This window comes from Chelonoidis abingdonii, chromosome 3, assembly GCF_003597395.2.
Source record: "Chelonoidis abingdonii isolate Lonesome George chromosome 3, CheloAbing_2.0, whole genome shotgun sequence".
Classification (NCBI taxonomy): domain Eukaryota; kingdom Metazoa; phylum Chordata; order Testudines; family Testudinidae; genus Chelonoidis; species Chelonoidis abingdonii.
The window spans coordinates 150,077,658-150,100,585 of NC_133771.1; positions in this window are offsets into that span (position 1 = coordinate 150,077,658).

The following is a 22,928-nucleotide window of genomic DNA, read 5'->3' on the forward strand; positions in this document are numbered from 1 at the left end:
CTTCCCATAAGCATTCACTTTGTTAGACATTCCTTCAGACTTCTCAGTGAAGACCGAAACAAAGAAGTCATTAAGCATCTCTGCCATTTCCAAGTTCCCTGTTACTGTTCCTCCCTCCTCACTGAGCAGTGGGCCTACCCTGTCCCTGGTCTTCCTCTTGCTTCTAATGTATTGATCAAAAGTCTTCTTGTTTCTCTTTATTCCCATAGCTAGTTTGAGTTCATTTTGTGCCTTTGCCTTTCTAATCTTGCCCCTGCATTCCTGTGTTGTTTGCCTATATTCATCCTTTGTAATCTGACCTAGCTTCCATTTTTTATATGACTCCTTTTTATTTTGTAGGTCATGCAAGTTCTCGTGGTTAAGCCAAGGTGGTCTTTTGCCACATTTTCTATCTTTCCTACCCATCGGAATAGCTTGCTTTGGGGCCCTTAATAGTGTCCCTTTGAAAAACTGCCAACTCTACTCAGTTGTTTTTCCCCTCATTCTTGATTCCTATGGGACCTTACCTATCACGTCTCTGAGCTTACCAAAATCCACCTTCCTGAAATCCATTGTCTCTATTTTGCTGTACTCCCTTCTACCCTTCCTTAGAATAGCAAACTCTATGATTTCATGATCACTTTCACCCAAGCTTCATTCTACTTTCAAATTCTCAACGAGTTCCTCCCTATTTGTTAAAATCAAGTCTAGAACAGTTTCCCCCCAGTAGCTTTTTCAACCTTCTGAAATAAAAAGTTGTCTGCAATCCAGTCCAGGAACTTATTGGATAGTCTGTGCCCCGCGGTGTTATTTTCCCACCATATATCTGGATAGTTGAAGTCCCCCATCACCACCAAATCTTGGGCTTTGGATGATTTTGTTAGTTGTTTAAAAAAAGCCTCATCCACCTCTTCCACCTGGTTAGGTGGCCTGTAGTAGACTCCTAGCACGACATGTTGTATCAGTGTAGCTCACTTCACTGTGAAGCACCCGTGGGTGTTGGATCTGTCAGAGCAAATGGCCAGGTTCTTTCTCTTAGATCTGTGCAACTGTGTTGAGTTTCATACCTCTAATGCCAATATTTAGGAAAAAAATATTTAGGGACTTTCAAGCCAGCAAACTCATCAATACTGCTAAGAACCTGATATATGGACTTTGAAATCTTTGTATGTATGTGATTGCTTTACCATGTAACATCTCTCTTCTTGTTCTTTTTTTCCCTTAAAATAAACGTAGAAACTAAAGGATTGGTTGGCAGCGTGGTATTTGGGTAAACTCCAAGCCTATAACATGGCTGACCCTTTGGGGTCAGAAGAACATTTTGTGTATGTAAGCAGAGTTTTTTAAATAACTTCTCACTGCACTGGATCCATGTGCTGTCTGGGAGCCAGAGGACTGGAATGCAATAAAGGGAGCTGTGTGATTTCTTTTTTGCTTCTTGATACCAGTGTAGGGCATCAGAAGCACAGTTTGTGACTGTTTGGGGAGTTTAACTTCAGTGTTATCCACTAGTCTTGAGAGTATCTGCTCTCCCTTTTGCAGCCTGCCTTAACCTTGGCATTTCCAGTGAGGGCTGCCCCAGGCATCCCCGGTCACATTGGAGATTATCATATTTGGCAGATTATAACATTTTTGCAGATATCTTACACGGCCTATCTGGCATAACTCATTGCATTTTTACAATATTAATATTCATAATATCTTCAACTGTCCCCCAGATTCCATATAGCAAAATAAATAGTAACAAAGAATCTGGACACCACATCAATATAAAATGTCCTTTATCTTTCACAGTCCCTCATCCACCATACCCCCTTTGGTGCTGATGACATCACGAGGTTCATCAAAGATGTGTCCATGGTTGCAGAGTAGGGTATAAAGTGATGATAGCTCACAAAGCCTAGGAATACCCACTCTTTTCTTGGGTGTGGGGTCTGGGTTTTCTTCAGGGCCACTGTCTGTCCTGGAGAGGCTGGATTTGGCCATTCCCCATGAGATATTTGAGATATCTAGTTTCTTGCATGCCAAATTTGAAATGTTTTGAATTTGCTATGGTTCCAGCCTCCTCCAGTGACTGTGTTAGAGATGCTACATGGACTAAGTGTGACTGCCAGATAACCACATTATTGGATACACCTCTGCAAACTGGCAATGAAGTATGTGGTCCATGACATGCTGGAAGGTGGCCAGAGCCCTATGCAAACCAAAGGATGTGATAGTGAATTATAAAAACCCAGGGGAATGGTGAACACTGTCTTTGCATAAGGGGTAGTTGCCAATAACCTTTTGTCAAGTCTAAGGCTGTGATATACCTGGCCTTCCCTAGACAGTCGAGCTGCTCTTCTATATGCGACATGGGATAGGCATTGAACTGTGAGACAGCATTTAGCTTTCAGGAGATCACACAGAACCAAATAGTGTTGTCTGGCTTAAGTACTAGAACCACTGTAGATCAGGCTTGACATAAGTAATTGAACATGGGCGAGGCCTGATTTCTTGGGAGACAGGATTAGGGAGATTAAGTGGAAAGTAGGCTGGAAACAGAATGTCTGTACTAGCTAAGATAAGGGGAAATGCACAGGGAACTATTTATAATGGACAAGATAAGCCTGGAAGTAAGGAATATGTTGTGCATGGAGCTCCTACAAAGCAACTAATCCAATCTTAACATTTGATGCAATGTATAGTAATGCAATGTAATATGTAAATATATATAAAGGAAGAGATTTTCTGTGTAATTATGGATATGTGGTATGCTCTATACTGGGAGTAGTCAATTATGTTTTGTCAAGGTCCAAATTTTTTGGCCAAGGTATAGTCAAGGTCCAGACTCCAGAGAAAAAAAATTAAAAAATAATTACAATAATAATAATAATAATAATAATAATAATAATAATAATAATATAATAAGTACATACAAATATTTTGAGGTCTATTCAAAAGTGTCTGGCAGTCCGGATTTGGCCTACAGTCTGCTACTGAGTACCCCTATACTCACCTGCTATGATTGAGACTGATTAGCTTGGTGTAGCTTTGCTGTATGCCAAATAAAGGAACCTAAGTGACAAGACTGGAATTGAACTAAGTTCTTGGGGAACCAAATGGATAAGGTCTTGGGAGAACCCTCACATAGTGGTGCCATAACCTAGGAGCCACTCATCTGGAACAGGCTAAGTAACCTCAGTGACGAGCTCAGACTAAACCCAGGATCCACTTGTCTGAAGACGTTTAAGTCTACATCACTTAGTGTGGGATTCACTACCTAACATTAATGCAAATAGCATTGGAAGAGTTTAAGGGCTGAAGTATAAGAAAGTTAGTGCCATGCTGTAGAAGTGGGTTAAATCTAAGGAGAGACTCTATGGACTCCCCAGAAAAGTATTAAGGGGAGATGGAGACCAGATTTAAAAAAAAAACATAAAACCTCCAGAAAGTGGGAGTTAATGTAAACAAAATGCTTGGCAGAGCACGGCAAAGGTCCATTGAATGCCATAAATAAATAAATTACTGGCAAAGCACAGCAAACATCTGTTAAATGCCACTGAATTTTCAAAAAATAGAGCCTATTGGCAGTCAGGGAAAAAATTGTATCTAGGTTTTGTTTGCTTGTTTATTTTTTTCCCGAGGCAAAAAAAGGCTAAATCAAGGCAGCAGTTTTATAGGAATTATTTCTGGTGGCTAAAACATTACAAATAAAATGTGCTACCTTGAGGAATGAATGCAAAAAAGCATAAAAACCAAATCAAAGTTATCAAAAAATAACCCACAAATGAAATAAAATAATTCCTGAAAGGTCAAGAAGAAAACAATGTCTGTTACCTATTTGAATAAAGTCAGAGTAAAAAGCAGCCATCCTTCAAGGACTATAGTCAATGAATACACCTTTGCAGGCAAAGTATACAAAGTTAAAAAATGAGTGGGAAAAAAAAAACCTTAGTGCTGCCAAGAAAAATTCAGCTAAAATGTGTTTGTGACATTGCACTCTATATGATTTTATGGAATATGCTTCATGCAAAAGGTCTCTTGTAAGGTATCATTAGAAAGCTTATAATCTATTGAAGGTGGTCATCCAGTTTGTATAAATGTAACATTCTTGTATCTGAAACTAAAAATATGAAACATAACTCTGAGGTCCTATTGTAATTATGCAAAGTGTGGGCCATTAATGGTGGCTTGGAATCTTGATGGCTCCCATTGACCAGGTCAATTGGTTGTAAATGGCTCTGTTAACTTGTAAGTCTCCCTGTCTACCTGTGTGCTGGCAAGAGGGTAATGAAGTCTTACAGTGACATGCAATCATGTCTCCTGAACTGGAATCCATCTTAAACATGGTGCTTTTCCATTTATTAGGAGGGGTGGGAACCAAGAGAGGTACAAGGGATTCCTGTCTTGTGCAAAAATATATATAAAGGGGTGGAACAGAACAAAGGGGATGGCAGTCATGAGAAATCCCGTAGGTACCACCTGAGTTGGAACAAGAACTGTACCACAGGAAAGGATTGGACCCAGACTAGGAGAAAGTCTAGTCTGTAAAAGAGGCTTGGAACATCTCTAAGGGTAAGATTTACCTGCATTTACTTTCCTACTGTATTAGGCATGGACTTGCATGTTTTATTTTATTTTGTTTGGTAATTTACTTTGTTCTGTTATTATTTGGGACCACTTAAATCCTGCTTATTGTATTTAATAAAATCACTTTTTATTTATTAATTAACCCAGGTTAGTATTAATTCTGGGGGGGAGGGAGGGAACAGCGGTGCATCTCTCTCTATCAGTGTTATAGAGGGTGAACAATTTATGAATTTACCTTGTATATGTTTTATATTGGGTAAAATGGATTTATTTGGGGTTTGGACCCCATTGGGAACTGGGTATCTGAATGCTGGAGACAGGAGCACTTCTTATGCTGTTTTCAGTTAAGCCTGCAGCTTTTGGGGGATGTGGTTCAGACCTGAGTCTGTGTTTGTGGCAGGCTAGCATGTCTGGCACAACCAGGCAGGGCACTGAAGTCCCAAGCTGGCAAGGAAAACAGACTCAGAGGTAGTCTCAGCACATTAGGTGGCAGTTCCCAAAGGGGTTTCTGTGATCCAACCCATCACAATGTTATACTGAAAAAGAAAATAGAAAAGTTATGATGTCAGAATTTATTAAGTTTGTACAGTTTTAGGAAGTGTTTTATTAAACAATGAAAAGTTGACATAAATAATTTTTTTTAGAATGTATGCACAGTTACAAAGGGCTTTTTCACAAATTAACACTGCAGAGCTCGTAGATAGTTGGGAGGGTAGTGAAAGTGTTAAACAAAAAAACCAACCACAAGACTGACTTTTGGATTCCTTAATGATGCTGAGTTCTAGCATTGCCTGAACCTTGTTCTTCATGGCTCCATTGAATTTCTCAGGGATTCAATAGGTCTTATGTTCAGGCTTTGTTCCTATCTTTGTCTGAATCTGGTGTGCCAGGAAGTGTGCTCTACCTGGCTGAGAGGAGAACACATTGCCATAGTGCTCTAAGAGATTCCCGGCTTGCCAATATAAACCTGGGGCAACAACTGCTGCTAATGGAACATCAGTGGGACCTGCTTAAGCCTGTGCATGCAGCCCCAGATAGTCAGATATCCCTGGGATTTTTGGGGTCGACCATGGTTTCAACAGATTCACATGATAAATCTGTCTCTCTTTTTCCTTATCTGGACAATGCTTTTCCTAGTCCACCTCCCCAGTCTATCAGATGACCTCATATAGGCACAGCCATTTTCTCTCTGAGCTGGAGAGTAACAGCAAGACCCAGTCCCCATGCTAATAAACACTTTCTTCAGCTCATGTATTCTAACACCAGCCCTAAGTTTGCTGGATTCCCAATAGATTTTCCCTGGCAAATCATCCCACAAAGTCCAGCTGTTTCTGCATTTATATGGCATGTAGTACTTTTTGGGAGCGCGATAGTTGATCTTCCCAAGTTTCCCTAAGGAGATGTTGGATTCTCCGGGCCTTTCATCCATAAAATAAATGGAAGAGTGAAAAAACCATTCATGCATGCAGCATTTTCTGCACTGCAAAAACATGATATCACAAAATCTGGCTCCACTTTTGAGGATCCACTTTTCAATTTTTTTTTTTTTTTTAGCGTGCTCTCTAGTGTTTGCTTAAAGCTTTCTACTAACTGTTCTGTCTGAGTGGAGATAGACCAAGATTCAGAGGGGTTTGACTTTGAAGAGTTCCCAAACCTCCCACACTAACTGGAGGTTAGTGAAGTTCATTCTCTGGTCAGTAAGGACCTGTGGGCCACCTACATGGGAAAAGATTTTCACTACCTCCTTTGCTACCGTTTGGACTGTCATGGGACACATGGGAATAACCTCCAGGTATCAAGTGCCATTACTGACTACAAGTAATAAATGTATGCTAGTGTCCCCTGGTACTTTTTTCCAGGGGTCCTATGATACCAATCCTTACCCTTCCAAAGAGTTTATTTACCAGGGTGAGGGAACCAGGGGGCTGTGCCAACCTTTTTGATGCTACTTGCTGGCGTTCAGGGCAGATTGTACAAAACTTAGCTCCCTATTTGTGGATCCTCACCCAACAGAACTGGGCCAGCAAATGTTCCAAGATTTTTTCCCTGCCTAGGTGGCCAGAGGAGGGTATAGTATGGGCAAGTCATAAGACTTGCCTCCTGGTTATTTGTCAGACTAAGAGCTGATAACATAGCTCTCCTCTCTTTGAGTCCTGTCCTACCTGATGGAGCCAGTTATTTTTGAACTCAAAGAGGGGAAACTGGGCAGCCTGGATTTCATGAATAACAATCTCAGTGGCTATCACTACGTGCATGTAATGTTCTCTCAGAGTGTTGTCCTCCCCCTGTCGGATCACAGGAGCTTGTCAATTGTGTCAGGGCCGGATTGGATAGAAAGTCGTTTTAGGGAGGCTCCTGCTGGGTGTGAAAAGGTTCGCCAGTTTCCTTCTGGGCATGAAAAGTTTCCTCAGTTTCAGTCACCCCATTAAGATTGCACTGCAGCCAGGCCTTTCCATCTTCATAACATTGTTTCTAGCCTCAAAGAATGCTGATCTCTTGTGCTTAACTCCCAGCTTAGATCAAATCTGTCTAGCTTTTCCATCTACACGGTCATGCTCCTACATTAAACAGTATTGTGCATTTTACTGCAGTATTTTGTAACCAGTATGTCTGTACAATTTTTTGTTTTACTTACTGTATCTCCTGAATTCTTCTTCCTTTGCTTAAGTCATTTGATTTTTCACTGTATTTCTTTGTCTGACTTCTCCTTCTTGTAATATTATTTTCTTTGTGATGAACTTCTCCTTCCTTCTTCTGCCAAAACTTCTCTCCTCCTTTTCTCCCATTCTTTCTCTTCCCCCTCTTTATTCATGCTCTTTCTCTATCCATTTCCATTTTCCACATTCCATCTTTCCTCATTCACCCTCAGGTGGCCTTGTATTCTTCCCTTTAATCTTCCTAAATTCATTCCTCCTAATTTACTATGGAGTGTCAGGAAGGGAGAGGGAGCTAGCAAGTGTTAAGAACTGCTTAGGAAGACATTTGTAGTACGCAACAATGACATTATTGAACCTATACACTTTTGAACAGTGCCCCTTTTGTTGTCCCTTTTTTCCAACAACTGTGTGCTTGTTTTCACACCAGTGTCACTTCCCTGCTGCACAGTAGCAGAATTCTAGAGTTTTGCAGGTTGGCTTCTTATGAAGATGAAATCAATGATATGGAACCTGAATATTTCCAGAGTATACCTTGTTTTAGTTACACACCCACACACTGTTCCAGAGGTGGTCAAACAGCATCAGGGCTATTCTTTCAAGAATCTCAGCCCAACGCTATTGCCAAGTTCCCAGGGAACAAGTCTCCCTTGAGAATTGATTTTAGTTAGCAAAGCCACTTCTCACACAGATCACTGAACCAAGAATCTTGCTTAGCAAAACAATATAACATGTCTTCCCAAAAGTGATTTTTGTGGTTCAGAAAAAAACATGGCAGACTGTATTACAACCATAGCGATGCCAGTAATAACAATATTTTTGTGTGCCAATGGATTGACTAGTCACATACATACACATTTACATTTTTAATATAGAATTCTCATAACAATAGGTTCATTTTGATGCCGTAGAGCTCTCTTCCCCTTGAAGAGAAGGGGGATCTTGGGAAAGATCTTGTGATGGGGTGTACCAAGCCTACACTGGGCCAAAAGGGATAATGAGAGCCTGTGGGCTCAATCAGCATTGTCTTGCTAAACCTTCATTAGGTGTCAAGCCTGGAGAGAAGAGTTAAAATGGCTGAACCTAGCTCAGTTAGGCGCTGAATATGAAGAACAGATCACTGGCTCTCATTTAGTGAGAGAAGCTGGGCTGGCGCCAGGAGCTGAGTTGGACAGCTGGCAGACAGAGCCTCACTGAAGGAAGGTAGGCCTGTTACAGGAAACCTAAAGTATTTGAGAAGGAAGCAGGAGGAATTGAATCTGCCCAGGATTCTCTGCACTGATGGAGGATCCTTCAGAGAACAGGAAGACTCCTGATGAGTCAGGGATTGTCCTGCCAAGTGAATGGAGAAAACTCACCTATAGCAAAAGCAGGGCCATCTCTAGGGGTTGGTGAGCAGGGCAGTCACTGTGGGCACCAACTTCCAAAAGGCACTGTACTACTTGCCTTTTTCTTTTTCTTTCTCAGCTCGCTTATGGGCTGACTTTTTTTATTTCCAGTCAGCTGTTCTGTGTGTCGGGGGAGTGGAGGGGTGGAATGGACCTGAAAATAGACAAAAAACTTATGGCCATCCCTGAGTGGAACTAGCTGGCTAGCAGAAAGTGCTGGGAAGATCTGCAGTGAGCCTGTAGAAGAGGCTTAGGAAGAGAGGAGCTGATATATTGTGGGCTTGGGAAGAGGCTGTGGCAAAGGCCCAGAACAGGGCAAGGTAGGAAGTAGTATAGGAAGACAACAAGGAGTCTGTGTAGTCAGGCTCACTGCTTATTAAATGGTCCCTGGACCAGAAATTCAGTGGAAGGGGAGGCCCCGGATTTGTCTACCTGCCCTCTGAGGAAGGTGAAGCCAAACCCCTCCTACCCCCACCCCCCAACCAGGGGAAAGTACTAGTGAAAGCCCCTGACACTAGGGTTAAAGACCAGTGAATCTGGAGTTAAAACTAAAGCTCAATGTGAGGGAAATGACCAATTCTTTGTTAGACTATTGGTTGACCCAGGAAGACATGGACTATATGTGACCTGGCCAGCGATGTGAGTCACAAGAAGGGAGGCCACCATAGGAATGGAATGATTATCCACAGGGGGGTGCTAGTGCAGAAAGAGCTGATATGCCACACCCAGCCACAAGGGGCACACCGGCAGCGAGTCCACTCTTCTGTAGGTCTCTTTCTGTACCTGCTGCCTTTGGAGATGGGCAGGCAGCTAAGTGTCTCTAGAAAGAGATGGGACAGCTCTTCTTCTCCCAGGAACCTGCTGTTCACTTCTGTAGAGGTTCTTGTACCTTGCTCATCACTGTAGTATCTATAATGCATTCCAATAGTGCATTAAATGACATGAATCACATGTCACATGTTTGTTCTCTCCTCCTATGTAACTGAAGTTGACTTAACTTAGGTCGACTTGCAGCAGTGTCTACACCACATTATGTTGAAGGGAGATGCTCTCCTGTCAACATAGCTTCCACCTCTTGGGGGAGGTGGAGTACAGACATTGTCAGGAGACCGCTGTCCATCAATTTAGTGTGTTTTCCTCAGACCCGTTAAATCAACATCGCTGCATCAATCACAGCAGTGCTGATTTAGCCAGTAGTATAGACATGGCCTTAGAGAAGACAAGCTCAAAGAAATGTGCTTTGCACTAAGAATGGAAGATGGTGATGGCTGTAGTGGCCTTTAGTTTTTGGGGACGTTCATTCCATAGTCTGTCTCTCCCACATAGACAAACTTTAATTTTGTTTTATAATGCTGTTGCTGGTGTAAGGAAGCCTGGTACCTGCTCCCCTCTGCTTCCACTTCAGATTCTTTGGCCCAGTTGAGAGAAAGGAAAAGGAATGGGTGCTTTCCCATAGGGAAGGGGAGCAACTGTGGTCTCTCCCACTCTTTCTTATATTAACCCCATCTCAGAACACTAATCCTGCCATCTTGCTACATCAGATGCTTCCACCCATAGTCATGGATTTTGCATTAAAAAACATTTAGCAGCAATGAGGACTGATTTCAACAGTTTACTTGGAGTTTGAAGTAAGACTGCTCACCATTTCTTTCACAGCTTGATATAAGACTGACTTGAAGAAAAAAAGGGTCAAATCTCAATTAGTTCTCTTAAAAATAGGCTGTATATCCTGAGCATTTAGAAAACATGCTGAAAACTGGATACAGTCCTAAATTGCTGTGCCATTTGTGAATCCCAGCCATTGTAATTCTGAGCACTGCAGGAACATGCAGTGCAGCAACCTCTACTGCATACTTATCATATGCTGCCTCTGTCACATCTGCTAAAAATGCTGGGGTAGTGTCAGTGACCAGGACATGGGCAGTCATGTTTAGCAGTTAGAGCCAGGGTCACAAGTCAGGAATCAGGGCCAAGCATCAGGACCAGGTTGCCAGGAATGAGGCCAGGCTGGAGTGAAGCCAGGTTCAGGAGCTATCACAACCACAGACAAATACTCTAAGCCACTGCTGACCTGCTAATGGGCTTAAGAGCTGCTCTGTGGACTCTTCCATTCAACTATACTATTCTACAGGCCAGCTGCACTCATTAGGGTGCACAAGGACTAGTTCTGCTGCAGGCCCTGATTCAGGCCCTCAAGGGCACCTCTTACAGGCCTTGGGTCCTGGTTTCTTTGGATACTTCTAATGGAACTCCTGCAAAAGGTCTGAGGTGTGGGTGTTCTCTGCCAGTTTCCAAAACCACACATCCAGATCATAGACTTCCCAGTCAACCAGGTACTACAGCCTTCCTCTAACTCGCCAACAGTTGAGGAGTCAGTGGACTAAGTACTCCTCCAGCCTGAGGACTGTTTTGAGTTGCAGTGGCAGGAGGGAGCAGTTTTGGTATAGGATCTCGGGGGAGGGCTTTAAAAGTGGGAAGTAAAAGTCAGGGTAGATCTTCAAGGAATCTGGCAGCTATAACCTGAAAGCCACAGGGTTCACCCAGTCTACAGTCTCAAAGGGGCCCAAGTAGTGGTAGTTTAGTTGGTGGATGGAACTCAATTTAAAGTTCTGGGCACAGAGTCACACTTTGTCCCCTATGGCCAAATTGGGGGAAGCGTGACAGTCTTGGTTAGCATGGTGTTTATGGGCTTCTTTGAGGGACTGCAAGTGTTCCTTGAGCCTCCTGTGCACCCGGGTAGATGCACAAGATTCTCCTCTCACTCATCCCACTTTTACACTGGTGAAATTCTAGTGACTCTAGTGTAGTTAGTTACTCCTGATTTACGTTGGCATAAATAAAAAGTGAACCATTCCTCCTTGAACTTTTATTTTCACAGGGACTCAGCCAAAATGACTTCAAGGTGAAACTTGGCATACAAACCTTCAGCCAAACTATGTTTAGCTGCTTTTTACTTTACCAAAAAGAAAAGCACAAGATCATTAGCTCACCATATTGATAAATTTTACGGGTCTGTTCCTTAACTAAATCTTCTTTCATATTAAAATGTCCAGTTCATTAGTCCAGTGTTTGGACTTTAAAAATACAATTCAATATACACAAAGGACTTTTTATTTTTTACATGTCTGTGCACTTCCTGCTTATGTCAAATGGAAATGGATGAACCAAAATAGTGCAGAAAGAGCTATTCTTGCTATTAAACTAAGGACCTGAACCAAAGCCCATCAAAATCAATGGAAAGACTCCCATTGACTACAGTGGGCTTTGATTCAGACCCTAAAGGAAATCAGGAGTACTGGAAATCTCACAAAGTTTGTTCTTATCTAAAGCACTTTGGACCAAGTCCTTTTCTGAACTACAGAGGTTTAGGTAAGTATCCTAATACTGTATGCTTATTAGATCTGGAGCACTGAACCTCTTGAGATAAGTTAATTAAAGTGCATTAAACAATTTGAGTTCCGTCAACATCATACTTTACATTCAGAAGTGCCAAAGTATTGATATTTTCCTATCATACTTGCTTTTCATAAAGATTTAATGTGGAGGTTGCTGTGATAGATTGCTGATGCATCACCTTGATAGAGTACATTCTGTTTATTGTAAGAGCTCTGAGCTGCACTGTGAGAATGCACATTAAAAATAATACATGCCCATGAGCATACTTCACAGAACGGATCCCTGTTCTAGAAACTATACAGTGCATGCTGTGAATGTGTATTAAGAATAATGCCTGCAATTCAGCTGAGACTAATGGGTCCACCAACATGGTATCGGAACTGATAGGAGCTATGAAGTGCAAAATATATGATAGCATGTTTGATCATTTTCCCTCTTCTTTTCCACACCGCCACTGAAAAGAAGCAAATACCAAATATGAATTTGTCATAGCAGTGTGAGAAGGTGCTTTGCGTATCTTAGTTATTCAAATAGTGGGTGTTATGCAGGTTAATCCTGCAAGCTACAACTTTCAGTGACTTCAGGGGAAATCACAGAATTAGGCCTCAAATAAGCAATCCCCTCTGCAATTGTTAGTATTGAGAAATAGTCATAATTCAGAGCTGGTTTCTGCTTTTTCCATATCTTTAACCATTTAAAAAAATTAAATTAAAATTTAACTCAATCTTCTTTCTGTTTGCTTCTGCTTCTCCTGGCAGAGGTCAGCACCTCCACAGGTAGACCAGACTCACAGCTTGAGAGACACTGAATATAATGGAGTGTATTCTGAATATAAATTAAGAGTAACTGCTTTCAGTCTTTTTGAGTTCCATGCTACATACATGTATACTATATTTTTCATCCCCCTATTCAAAATATGAACACAAAGCTAAGGAATCTAACTATAGGGCCTGGAAATTGATGCAGAATTTAGCATCCATTGGAGATGGTGGTGACTGCTGTAGAAAGCTTCCATTTGATCCAACTACTTCTTGAAACAGAAGTATCTTTAGGCAGCGCTTACAGTGGGTGGCTTGGGTAGGAGGGCCAAGAGAGGGAAGGGTTGCAGTGGGTCACAGACCCAACAAAAAATAAAATAAAAATCAAGCGGGGTTGCGGAGATTATGTTGTGATAATTGGATCTACAGATTTACCCTAATTGTGAGCTTAACTGTAAGGAGTATGTGAAAGTTCGTAATATGTCACATTAACCCATAATAACACATGTTGATGGGAAAAAGTATGAAAGGGAGACAGACTGAATCAGTACAAACAAAAAGGCCTGCTGGTACCACTCAAGGACTGTATTGTTAAGATCATATCTGCTAAAGATGAGAAGTATGGAACCAGAAATCCGTGAACCACAACTGGCATGTTGGAAACTAGACCTAGCTAGAGGACACAATAATGAGAGGACAGGCTATTCTTCCCACCACTGCCTCTGTGGGACTTTAAAAAGAGACTTTGGGGAGGAAAAACTGGCCACTGAAGAGATCTTCTCTATCGTGGCTACCACCCCCACTATCTCCTGGGCCTCCAGGCCTTTGTCCTAATGCTGAGAGTTGTCCTGACCAGAGCCAGCCAGAAAGAGGGACCCAGATGATATCAGCACCTCTACTGGGTCCAGCTGAATCCCAAACACCACCTGGGATGAAATGGATTTAACAACAACAGCTCCAACCCATCTCAGCTAACTCCTCTTTTCCCCAGAGCCCAATTATCATCATCTTTGGTACCATCTAATCCAGTGGCTCTTAACCTTTCCAGACTACTGTACCCCTTTCAGGAGTCTGATTTGTCTTGCATACCACAAGTTTTACCTCACTTAAAAATTACTTGCTTACAAAATCAGACACAAAAATACAAAAGTGTCACAGCACACTCTTACTGAAAAATTGCTTACTTTCCAATTTGTGCTACATAATTACAAAATACATCAATTGGAATATAAATCTTGTCCTTACATTTCAGTGTATAGTCTATAGATCAATACAAACAAGTCATTGGCTATATGCAATTTTAGTTTGTCCTTACTTCGCTAGTGCATTTTATGCAGCCTGTTGCAAATCTAGGCAAATATCTAAATGAGTTGGTGTACCATCTGGAAGAGCTCTGATTACCTGCAGGGGTACAGGTACCCCTGCTTGAGAACCACTGATCTAAGAGACTATCAGAAAAGGGGGCTTTTTCTTCTAAAACTCATTCCAGCTAAAGGTAAAGGGAACAAGGGATGTTATTAAAATGAAAGCCTTACTTAAAACGTTATATTTCAAATGCTTTAATTGTTTTTCCTTCTTTTTCTGTATCTTTAATAAAAGGTTAAAAGAATGTTTAACGGTGAGTTTGCCATGGCACTAAGCAGACTGAAGTCTCTATATACCAAACCTCAAATCTTGTTTAACACTGTTTAATGTTGAACAGTGACTGCGTTGTGTTAACACAGTTGGCCCATATATTCCATCTAAATACAAGAGGACGCACTTTAAGCAGTGCTTTACCAAAGCTGCTGCTTCCAGATTATGGTAGGCCCCCCACTTTTTCAGGCTACATTAAAGGGTGCTGCCAGTGTACCTATATCCCTTAAAGACAGTGGGCTGTTCATCAAGCGATGGTGGCATTTCAGTTACTGAGTAGATGATAAGCTCTTTCATAAGGAACAAACCAGTTGCCCAATGTACCTCTAGAAGAAACAAAATATTCAAGGACGGGCTGCTGGTGGTCTGTTCCCTGAACATTTTAGGTAACATTAGGACACTGAAATCACAATTTCCTGCCACAGAATCTGCACCTATGCAAAGAAATAAAAGGGAGTAAGGACTCCACTGCCTGTATACCACTATGTGGACCTATCCAGACCTTACATATGGACAGGATCCTGAAGTGGGTGGGAAAGGGCCTCACTCTCTGACCAGAGTAGTCAGGCCATTGTGCCAGGAGGAGACAGTCTCTGGGTGGTGCGTAAGGGAGGCTGGGGGTGGCTAAGATTCCCCAAACCTCATGCCATCAGGGCAGGGGGGAGTGCCGGATTACTGCACGGACCCCACAGGGCCCAGGCCGGGGGGCCATGGCCAATTTGGGGGCCCCTGGAAAAATCTCCTCTGCCATGGTGCTGGGGCCATGGCAGGGTCACAGAGCTTTTCCAGTCTTGGGGCCACAGTGGGGGTGAGGAGAGATGAAAAGGAGGGAGTGGGGGCAGGGCCTCAGGGAAAGAGGAGGAGTGAGGACAGAACAGGGGTGGGTCTTCAGGGGAAGGAGCGGAATGGGGTGGGGCCAAGGAGCTGAGAGCTTGATCCTGGCTGGCACTGAGCTCGCAGCTCCTCTCCGTGGCCCTGATGGAGCTCTCACACCACCATCACCTGCCACGTCAGCCAGGGCCATGGGGCGAGGGGCTGAGTTATCAGTCCCCCTCCTCCCCGCTGCCCCAGGGGCAGGGGGCTAGCTTCTCCAGGGGGAAGCTTCACCCACCACCCATGAAGTAGTAATTTATTGCTGGTATGGCCCAGCAGCACATTCCAACCCTCCAGGGAAAAGGAGGAAGCAAGAAGGGAATTGCAACTAGAGCTGGCTGGAAATTGTTTGAACATGATCAGCTGGCCACAGTACATCTTGCTGTAGTTCAATACTCATTTTACAGCTAGAGTGCAGATTCATTAACTTTCAAATCACTTGGCCATTTGGCTGATGGAATTCTTTTCTGACACGCACATTTTTCTTAGTAATATTTTGTATATTAGTATATTTTTGATCATCAGATCAGGTACAGTAGATTGTGCCATACTATTTATTTATCTTATTCTGAAGGACAGAGCCGGCCTGACCCTTGAAAATATTTCCTTGGTGTTATATAGCAGTTAATGCTCTGTACTTTAAAAAATCTCTTCCAGTCATGTAACACAAATTATTTAGACATTCAATAATCTATTCCTCTAGCAAAGTCCTTTTCTATTATTTCCTTATGTGCGAGTTTGATCTAATAACCACAGGAGAACTATTATCCCCAGCCTGCAGAGTATTTGCAGATAAGGAACACATGACTTTTGCTTCTGCTGTTTTATCTTCCCTTTTTCCTTCTTTTCTCTTAAGCATCCATTGTGCAAAAGCAAGTTTTCCCGATAGTGTATTTTACCATGCAGAACCTGAACAACAGAATCAAGCTACTTGAATAGTTTCCAAATTTGGATCCCAAAGTGTGAATATTTACTGTCGCAGTCTGCCCAAACATTATTATTCATGAGACTTCCTGCCTTGAAACTATTTTGCCATGTGTTTTCTGACATGCCACTAGAAAGTTGGGCCCCATGCTCTCCTTCATATCCATATCCATGCTCTCCATTCCCCTCAGCCATCCCCTCAGCCTGTTTGAGGGCATTGCAGCAATCCGTGCTCCATGGAGTTGGAGAGGCTAATGAAAAGGCAGGGCAGAAAAGCCGGCTGGACTGCTTTGGGATATTTTCCTCATAAAAATCCACAGAGAGAAATAGCCTAAGCTTCTAAGTCTGATGCTTTCTCATCCATGCGGTATAATCCACCTGATATTTGCTGTAGTTTCAGAAATGTACAAAGGAACTATGATTCTGATCCTGTTTCCAGCAAAATCAACGGGCATTCCAGTATTGATTTCTACAAAATAGTTTCCCTCATTGGTCCCAGTCATGCCATCTTTGCTCATTCCACAATCAGTGAACTTGAAGTGTTGAAGGAATGCAAAATCAGGACTATTATTTAGGGAATAAGAGTATGATCTAATTCAGAAATCATAATTTGTTTTTAGAAATTAATATGGCCCCAATATGTTTGTAAAGCTAAACTGGATCATAGTGTTATTTTGTAATATGAGAAGTGCAACATTAAAACCATTGGCTTTCAGCAATTCTGGGTCTGATTCTGATCCATTTTGCATGAATGTGTAACTTCAGTTTCTTTACAACTACTCTTGATGTACACCAGCACACACAAGAGCAAAACTGGGCCTTTTGAAATATTGAAGGGAACATATTTTGTTTAAGTAGAAGCACATTTTTCTATAGTTTTAGCACATTTCTTAGTTATTGAAAAAATCATAAACCTCTACATTAAACGAACAGCTGGGTCTTTCCCAGTTCATCTCTCAGTACTTGATTCTGAGAAGCAGTAATATCCAAAACACAGGATTAAGATTTCCATGCACGATCAAGCAGCAGGTGAAGCTGGTCTGTCATGGAACACGTACTTATCCAAGCACAAATATCTCAAATAATAGAAAGACAATATAGTAGATGATTGGCTGGTACAATTGTTCTGTATACTTTCCCAGAAGCTTAGCTGGTATGAATTGACATCGTTCCATTTATTTCAATGGAGTTATGCTGATTTACCCCAGGAGAAAATCTGAAATGTTTTTAAAAGTTTACTTTGGCATGGAAACTTTCTTTTTAATTCATAATATAATATAATAATTTATATAATTAATGTAATTTTACTATTATATATATAAAGGCTAAATAAACAATGTTACCACTTCCTGTATTTTTTTTATTGTGGGTCTCACGCTATTTCTTAAAGCCTCAGCTCCCGGAGTCATATGGTGTAACATTTTCTAAAGTGCCTTTGTAATTTAGGAGCCTTTCAATGAGACTTAAGCTCCGAAAGGTAAAAGTGCCTATAGATATGTCTACTATTAAAATACTACACTGCTTAAGGGCTTCAGTGGAGACACTACGTACACTAAAGGGTGGGGGTTCTCTTGCGGGCATTGACAATTGACCTCTCCAAGAGATAGTAGCTAGTAGCAGACTAGCTAGCTACTAGAAGAATTCTTCTGTCAACCTAACGTTTCTACACCCACAGTTAGTTTGTTATAGCTACGTCTCTCGGGGATGTGGATTTTTCCCCACCCTTGAGAGAGGTAAGTTCCTAGTGCAGACAAGGCCTAAGTGATTTTGGAACCTGAGTCTCATTGGAAGACAATGGACTTTATGCTCCTAAGTCATTAGGTGCTTTGAAAATTTGGGAGTAAGGCCATGTCTATATTACAAAATTATGTCGACAAGTTACATCAGCACACAGCCACGGTTATTACATTGCTTGCGTGTGTGCATACTTTGCTCCTTGTGTCGGCAATGCGTGTCCTCACCAGGAAAACTTGTATCAATGCAGACAGCAGTGCACTGTGGGTAGGTATCCCACTGTGCAACTCACCACCATCCAGCGCAAGGTGTTTTGGGAAGTATTTGAAATGCCTGATGGGGCTGAAATGAGTCATGCAGGGGTGACTGGAAGCATGGGGTCAACTTTTCATAATGCAGTGTCCCATAATTTAATCTGTGTTCCATAATATTTTATGCCTTCTCTTCAAAATCCCTACAAACCAGCGTGTCCCTCCTCACTGTCCCCCATCTCTGAGAGAAGCATGGGACCTTCACAGCTCTGTCCTATTGTCATGAGCATTGTAAGCACAGGGTATATGATCCTGCAGTATTTGCAGAGCTGCAAGAGGAGCCGTAGGGAAAATGGTGAATCCTTGGAGGCTAGATTGCAGTGGAACATAGAAAGAAACAATTTAAGGTTCCTGGTGGCATTCATGGAGCACCTAGAGATGGCGGAGCACTGGTTCTGGGACCAAGAAACAAGCACTGATCGGTGGGATCACATTATCATGCAGGTTCAGAATGATGAGCAGTGGCTGCAGAACTTTCAGATGTGCAAGATATGAGCCTGCTGAGATTTTCAAATTGCCTAAGCAAAGCAATGGGGGTTAGGTGTATAACCTACTTAGGCACCTTTTGTAAATCCCTACATTTGTAAATCTGGCCCTAAGTTGCTTTTGAAAAGGGAACTTGGGCTCCTAAGTCACATTTGTGCTTTTGAAAATTTTACCCATGATAACTTGAGGAAAATCTGTCATGAGCTCCCCCTGCCTCCCCTCACCAGTTGGATTTCAGGTTGCCATGGGTGGCATACAGACAGGCCAGGGAAATGGAAAGGGAAAGAAAAAGTATTGTTTGCTTAGATGTAATACTGCCTGTAGTCAATTTTAGAAAAGACAAGCACTTTGGTGTGAGGGTTCAGCATTCATTAAAGGACTGCATGATTTAAAGGACTTGTCCACACAGGGAAATTGACCAGAATAGGTATTACAAAATAGCTGTCCATGTGGATATCCTATTCTGAAATAAAAGTGATTTTATTCTGAAATAGTTAGCTTCTCAGATAGCAAAGTGATTATTCTAGAATAGAATAGTGTCCACATGGCTAAATTATTCCAGACTAGCTACAATTGTCAATGTTCCCCATGTAGACAAGCCCACACCTCCTGATAGGACAATGTGAAGTAATATCCCCAAGGGAATCCTCCTACGGATTTCCCGCTAAAGAGGCCCTCCTACAGCTTTTAACATATGAGGGCACCATCTGGCCCACATTTCAGTAATGTAATAAATCAAATTCCACCTGCATCTGTCCAGGAAGTTGCAACTATATCTTTCAAATGCAGATTGCACCCTGGCTTTGTAATTTTGCGAATAAACTGCTGCAATGTACTTACATACATTCAGAGATTGCAGCTGCTACAGAATTGGCTGCACACTTGTTAAGTGGTGTTTCCAGCTGGACGCATACTACTACACTAGAGCTCTGGGATCTGCACTGGACACTTATGGGTTTCAGATGTTGGTTTTGAACTATAAATCTTGAGATGACTTGAGACTTGCCTATCCATCTTGCCTTTTATACTCCCACTTATTGCTTCACTTGTGATCAGCAAGGGCTTCCAAGCTGAGGTCCCATGAATTTAACAGAGACGATACTGCTAGCAGGGTGATCTCTGCAAAAGCCTTTGGCATTTATTCTGTTATGGTCAGAAAAAGCTCAGCTTTGTGATGCTTTAAGAACCCCATCTAGAAGGATGTACTTATACAGTTGTATTTTAGTTTATCAAAATTGGAGTGTATCTTCCTATTTTTGGGGTCAGATCCCATAAGACCCTGCAGGGGTACAGAGCATTTACCACCTCACATGAACCACACAGCAATGTGCAGTGTTGGGCCTGTTAGCTTTATTTCAGTAGAACAGGGTTTCTCAAACAGGGATCACAGCTTGTGCAGGGAAAGCCCCTGGTGGGCCGGGTCAGTGTGTTTACCTGCCCCGTCCGCAGGTCTGGCCGATCGCGACTCTCACTGGCCGTGGACTGCTGCTCCGGGCCAATGGGAGCTGCTGGAAGCGGAGTGAGCAGAGGGGCTTACTGGCTGCCACTTCCAGCAGCTCCCATTGGCCCAGAGCAGTGATCCACAGCCAGTGGGAGCCGCGATCGGCTGGACCTGTGGATGGGGCAGGTAAACACACAGGCCCAGCCTGCCAAGGGCTTTCGCTACACAAGCAGCGACCCTTGTTTGAAAAAAACCACTTTAACAAAGTTATTAGTGTCATGTCTATACACTTTTCCAACTACCAGAGTTTAGGCGGTCCACTGATGAGGGCTAGAAAACATTATGGAACAACATATATTGTTCCTTAGTTCAGGTTGCTGTTGAGTCTCCATTAGAAATCCAACTTTGCCTCTCCCTCTAAAATCCACATACATTGTCATATCAACTTCAAATTGGAAAATTAGATTAGGCTGCAAAGTCGAACTTATCTCCAAAACTTAAAGCAATTTGGACAACGAATTTTGAAATTAGTACCCACTAAAAGTAAGTGTTTATCTGAGTTTTAAAAGCTATTTCATTTTCACTTTATAGTTAATTAAATAGACAGAAAGAAAAATGGAGATAAAATTTAATTTACTATACTCCATAGCTCAGATCCCATGCTTGTGCCCAACATTTAATTGATAAAAGTCAAATTTCAAAAGTTATTAACTTTTGAATCTGGAACATTGCTACGGAATGTCAGCTTCAGCAAGCATAGTACAGCATGCCTGGGCCATGGCTAGGCAGAGTTGTGGCCTAATCTTCAGCCTGTCTAGACGCACATGTACACCTTTGAATGTAGATAGAACCTGTGTGAGCAGAAGAGCATTTAAGTCCTGGTACAAGCGCCACTGCACCTACATCAGCTTATTTGCAAAAACAGCCAACATATAGTACTTGCACCTTTTGGTGTGCTACACTACTGAAAATGAAAGCTGATCTTGTACTGTTAGCATTAAATTCAAACTTGACAACCAATTTAGACCTATGTGATACATTCTTCAGGAAATTTTCACAAATCTCCAGGCACCTACAGTTGTTTTGATTGATGATAGCCTATACTGATTTAAACAGAATGTGCATACGTGCCAGTTATTTTTGAAATATATTCCCCTCTGCACACACATCTCCACAGATGTTACATTGTAAAGGATGTAATTATTTTACTGGCTGTGTTTCCAAAACATAAAGGATAAAGTTATATTCCTTGCATTAAACTAGTTAGTATCTGGCTTACACGTTTTTCTTTACGGTTTTCTATGTGAAAGACAAAGCAGTTGTTCATATGATAACCGCATTTATATTATCCTATAATTCCATTGTAGCAATTTAATATTTACTACCTGTGTCCCCACCGGGGATCTGTGCTGCACTGTGTTTCCACTTCATTCCAAACGGTGCCATTTTCGTTTGGTGCCATTTGCTGATGTGCTTTGAATTACTATAGCATTTCATTGGCAGTTGGACCAGGCATGCTCACCTTCTGAGCTGATTGCATTCAATAAAGGCTCCTAACTGTGCTGTTTTAACGATTTGTCTGCTATATTAAGGACCCCATTCTGCTGTGATTGCTTCATTAGGTTTGCAGGTGAGAGCAGAATTTGACCCTAAATATACAAAAGATGTCTTGGAAGGAGAAGCTGTCAGTTCCAGCTCGGCCTCCATATTGGCAGACTTGACAGGGAGCTGTTCCGCAGACATTCTGCTCTGTCAATTCTCAGCAGATCAACTTACGCACAGCCAGGAAGAGTATAACCTTTGCCGCTGCTGGGACATAGTAATGAAATATTGAGTAAACACACTTTTAATTTGCTGACTTCAGTGAGGTTGCATGGCTGTAAATGAGAACACAATTTGGCCCTACAAACTCAAAAGGAGTCTTGGGCAGTGGAGCTGTCAACTCTGTTCTCGCCTGTATTGGCAGAGTTGTCAAGGTGCTATTCATCATCTGTTTTTCTCCTGTCACAGCTCAGCCATACAGTTCATTCACAGCCAAACACTGTATAACTTCTGCCTTCGCTGTGCAATAGTAATTTAAATATCAAGTAGCAATTATGTTGCTGACGTCACTGGGGTTCCATGAGTGTAAATGAGAACAGACTATGTCCCATGATGTGAACTGTCGACATGAAAATCTCCAGGTTCACTTGTCTTGTAAGTAGAATCCCACACTCTGCTTTAAAACAAGAAAGGACACCAAAGGGAGCGAATGCAATTGTTTTCTTCAAGGGATTCAGTTGTGCTCTATCTTTACATGAGCAATGTAGCTATCAGTGGAAAGGAAAAGTCTGATTAGTCCATAAACTCTCATATGGGTCTAAAGATAACTGCCTTTTCTCTGCTTGTTTTTCAAAGCCAGGCAGGCTTTTTAACTTAGAGTTTTAGTCTAACTGTATCAAAATTGGCATAAAACAGCAGGATGTTTGGGAGGAATATGGAGAAACAGCAGCAGGAGCGAGAGGAAATCAAAACTGTAATGGGCCAAGTCTGTTCTGCATATAAGTAATATGTTACAGTGTTGTTCTTACTAATTTTGACCCAGATTCTCAGCCCCACTCTACTATGTTTGAACCTTTCAGGAAGCCTAAATGGAGCAAAAACCTTCCACGAGTTGCCTGCTGGAAATACCTTTGGCACAACGGAGTCCTCTGTAGGCATAGAGCTGGTATAGCTGACTCCCATGGCTCCCTCCTCTCAGTCTCCTGACAGGGGTCATGATGGGGAAAGGGCTGCAA